This window comes from Phasianus colchicus, chromosome 3 (assembly GCF_987193195.1).
Source record: "Phasianus colchicus chromosome 3, bPhaCol1.hap1.1, whole genome shotgun sequence".
Lineage (NCBI taxonomy): Eukaryota > Metazoa > Chordata > Aves > Galliformes > Phasianidae > Phasianus > Phasianus colchicus.
Genome location: NC_143438.1, coordinates 74,551,332 through 74,556,302, shown reverse-complemented (window position 1 = coordinate 74,556,302; position 4,971 = coordinate 74,551,332).

Here is a 4,971-nt window from a genome sequence, read left to right as displayed (position 1 = left end):
CTTTTCAACTACCTTTGTAGATTTCATGTGATCTCTTTCCACTCTTTAAAGTAGTAGCAGTATTATTATATATGGATTAAATATGGAAGTAATTCTGTTAAGGAGAATCTTAACGCACACTTAAGCATATAGGTGACTTCACGGGAGTCAACACTGAATATTTCACATCAGATTTCTGACTGCTCTAACTTGCAGCTTTTTAGGTGGCTATTGCTTTCTGACTGGCTGGCTGGTATTCTGGGGAGGTCTTAAACATACAGTCTCCGTACTTTGGGTCAAATGCATATGCAGTTATTAAAGACCTGACCTCTGGATCAGTTCCAGTCAGTGGAAAGTCCCCCAGCTTCCCTTTCTGAGCTCTTCAAAGGACAACTGAGCAGGAGCCTCCATAGCATTCAGGAGGTTCAGACTTCCCTGCTCAGCCAATAGAAAGGCTCCATGGAGTAATGCTGTTTTTCCTTTCCTTGTCCCTGCTGATGTCTGCATGGATGGTATTCACAGAATAACTATGGTGTTTAAGGATATTTAGTTTAAAGCTGAAATAATAACAGGAAAGTAGGCAATTTTCAAATCGCATCATGTCTGTCAGGAGCTGAGACTGTTAGAAAATAGTTAAAATCTTCCTATTGTCGCGAAGTATTTATGTAATCACCATAAAGGGAGCTTGAGTGGGTTTTTGTTTTCTTGATTGAGCTGCTCATGTAAGCAGAGATCTAAGTATTTTGTAATATTAGGTACCTTATATTTGGGTGGAAAGCTGCCTTAGTGTCACCACGTTCATCTTGATCCTGGGAGGAATGAGATGAACCAAGCTGCTGAAAGGGAACAGGATTGCCTAGAGGTGGTCTTAAGATACAGGTCAAACTTAGAAATTCAGTACAGGCTTTTTCCTGCTTTTGTGTTTTTATAGCAAAAGGTTAAAACTCTTTGATAAAACACTTTTGATGATTGCATTCAGTGTGTGATGCTCTGTTCGTGGAAATAGCTGACTCTTATCCAGAATTTAAGTATTGAGATAAGTAGATGAGAGGGGTAGGATAGGTTAAGCTTTAAAATAAACATAACTAGGGACAATAGTAACCATTCCCAAAATGGGAAGTTAATGAACTATCTGTTACAGGTAATGAAAAATAGAATCTGTTGAGGAACAGGAAGGAAGAAAGAATATGGAAGGTAAAGGTTAATGAGGGTTTATAGGGGTGAATTTATATATTTATATATATTAACAATTTTTTTGGGGGGGGAGGGAGAGGATGGTGGGGAGAAGAAACCATGATTACCTTAATACATAAAAGTGCCTGTTAAGAGGAAAAAACAGTAATTGATTACATTGACAAAACAAAAGGCTGTCTGGAAATGACAAGTTGGCAATCCATGGATAAAAAAATCCTTCAGGGATATTGAATGCACTATCAAAAAAGAAGGATCATTGTTTTTTCTGTAGCAAATACAGGTGGTTTCTAAGGAAGTCCTTCATGGAGATATTGCCTGCTGGAAGCACTTCCAAGCTGCGTGGTGAACTGCTTCTCTAAATGTTAAAGCTATACAAAATAGCTTGACCTGAAATTGCTGCTTTTTTTCTTAAACCTTTATCCAACTGCTTAAGAAAGTTCTGAGTTAATAGGTTTCTGTGCAATTACTCCATATATCTGGAGAAATCAAACTTTTACTAAAAATTAAAAAGCATGCAACTAAATGGACACCAGTGGAATATAGCATGAGCGTTTTTTCTTTTTATCTTTAATCACTAAATATGAAGGAGCCTTTACATAAAAGGTCACTAGATTTGTTTTTTTTTTTTTTGAAAGCCTTTTCTTATTGAAGTATCTAAGCTGATCCTTTAAATACCATGAAAGATTCTCCCTTGATTCTTTATCTCCTACATTCCACTGCTAGAAAGTGATCCACAATATTTGATAATGGAAATAATTTCCTGTGTGAACAATTAGCTACCTCCTATGGCAAGCAGATTTTCATATATTTTTAGTCAGAGGTCTGACATTGAGGGCTTTCTTGAAATGTGATGGTGTTGCTTCATGCGGTGTTTCCTGCTCTGAAACAGTCTTTGAGCAGAAAAGGTTTAGAGTCCATCAAGCCTTCAGTGCAGTATTGGCACTGCATGCAGTTAAAATACTAAAAACTAAAATACTGTTGATAGAGGAACTGTGGTGCTTACAAACTGCAGTCCAGATAGCTCAGATTGAACAGGTAGAACAATGGAAAGTTGAAATGCTTAGAACAGAACCACGTGTTGCACTCAGAACAGCAAGTTGTCCACCTGCTGTGGTGCCTTTCTGGAGGGAGGCACTTCTAGGATGACAGTGTGGGAACGTGGAAGCTTCACCCAAAGGAAAGAGATACAAGTTGGAGATACTGCAGAAGCAATCTCTGATAGCCCAGTTAGTTACCTGTTATTTATCATGCCTCTTGCTTCTAGCCCTTTTGGATGGTAGATAGCTGAGCTAGCCACATCCTGTATTGGAAAGACTTGTGTGTAGCTGGCAGTGTGACTGGGTGTGCTTCCTTATTTCTGGTAGTTTATGTCTCATCAAGGTCCTGGTGAGCTGATGTTTCCAGATTCTAAATGGAAGAGGGAGGAGCAGCCTTGTGGATAAGAAATTGTGTTGGAAATTGGGATCTAGCCTCTGTTCTCCACCCTTTCTTAGAATTTCTTATGGTAAGTTGCTTTTCTTTCTTTAGTGGTGCAGTTAAAAGTTGTTGGATGACTCAAGGTACCAGCTTTCTGACAACGTTTACTCAAAGTACACTTTCAGAGAGGGGAAGCTGTTTGCTGGTGATAGAACTTGAAGTGCCTCAAAATTAATACAAGGAATCTGTTGAAAGTGAGAGCTATTCTAAACAGCTGTAGCACTTAAGCTGCATTCATAGGTCTTGCATTAATCTTGTGGATATGATTGGGAATAATTTCTGCCCTCATCACCTTTAGAAGAATTAGTGCTACCTGGAGTAAAATTAGTGCTCAGCTGGAGGAGGAGGAGCTGCTCATTGTGATGAGTAACATCCAAGCCTAACATCCAAGCTTTTCCACTCTTTGAATGGTGCAGTAAAGGTTGTTCGCTCAGTTTATTCTTCTGTTTTAATGTAACAAAAATACTTTTCTTAAGGAATCTTTTCCTACCATCATCTAGCCTAGTCTGAAATCTGAATTAAAAGAAAAATCATTTTAAAGATGTCAAGTGCTAATTGCCATAACATCTATCTCCTTTTAAGAAATGCAGAAGCGTTCATGACAAGAGATGGATTCAGTATGAATCCCGAAAATGAAGCTCGATTCTGTGGCCTTTACACGGTGCTCCAGTGTCACCTAACTCTACTTTTGAGAGGAAGGTGACAGGAAAGTGCTCCAAAAACTTCTCATCCCCATAGTTTGGTTTACAACTGAAAGTGGGAGCTGCCCTCGTAGTTGGCTATCAGTAATATGGTCTCAGGATGAGAGATTTTGGGTTGGTGTGATTGTTGTTGAAGTCAGCACTTTGCATTAGCACTGGCTGGGGGAGTTGTGATTGAAATCCATGTTTGGCTTGGAGCTTGGTGTAGGTGCAAAACCGCGGTTTCCAAATGAATGCTACACATAGTATTAATTATAGAGGTGTTGGTACTTTTTGAAGAAGAGAGGGGACATAAGGACATGCTTGTCATCCCATTAGCTCTGACTGGTGTGGGAGTACCCTGGGGTCAGAGGACAAGGGTGTTGCTGCTGTCACTCACCTCCACCGGTTAGATCGAGTGCTATTTGCCCAGAGACATCCCAAGGGACCAGTAACAGTTTGTCAGCATGTATAAAATTGCAGAGCCAAGTCCCAAGCTGCTGGGAACTGCAAGAGCCTTGAAGAAAGAATTATTAGAATATAAATCCTTATGACTGTAAAATACCTTTTAAAATAAATGAATATGAAATTCAATTCCATTGAATTAGTTCTTTACCTTTCAAAGGTTTCATGTTCGTTGTTGAGACACGTTGTGATCTGGGCTGAGGCTTTCTGCTGGCTGCACAACCACACAGCAGGGAAGAAGACTGATCCCCAACCCAGTGCTGTACAATATGGTGCTTGTCCATTGCACTGAACGTTTTTAAAAGGCTCACTATAGCTTAACCTTCTGGTACAGGGTAGCTAAGCTGTTCTGCTGCTAGTGTTAAGCCATTTAGCTTCAGCATGTTTAATTTCCACCTCTGCTCCCTAGAGGAGCTGGAGAACCCTTCTAGGTCAGTAAGGTTGTCTCTGGAATGCCTACAAGCAGCATTTTAATCAGGGACAGTTTCTCTGACCAAAGACACAGTTGTACCGTTGCCTCTGGTTGCTTAATGTGTCCTTGGCTGTCCAGAGGTAGCAGAGCTGTATGCTTCAAACAGAAAACACCAGACCTCAGCAAAACATCTGTATGCGTGGTTTTTTGAGACCTGTTCCTTTACTTGGTTTCACAATAATGTTCAAAGTAGGGAGAAGTTTGATTCTGAATGAGATGTCAGCCAGACTGGAAGACATAAGGTACTTCTGTGTGAACCCAGACCATTCAGCTCTGATGTTCTCATCCTGCCATGTGTCTGTGGTAGAAAGATGGGTTCAGCATATATTAAAAAACAGTTCCCTGCAGAAGTACTATGTCATTCTAACTTCACCAGTTTCAGCTGTGAAGGGGTGATGGGTTCTTTCATGAGAGTGAAAAGGAGTCAATTCCTGCAGCAAAGCTGTTACCTCTTAATAGCAGGAAAACAGAAATACAAACCCATTACCTAAAGCAGTGAATGTTAGTAGCAAGTGACTTCCTCCAAGATGAAGCAGCTGCTGGTCAGCCTGCAGTTCTGGCATGGATTTTTTAGTGCTGACCTGCCGTAGCGTGAGGATGCGTGTTACTTGCAGCTGCCCACCAGTGGCAGTAAAGAAGCCTAATTTTGCATAGCGAATTTTGTGTACTCTTGATCTTTTTCCAGTCTCTTTTATTGGATTCAGA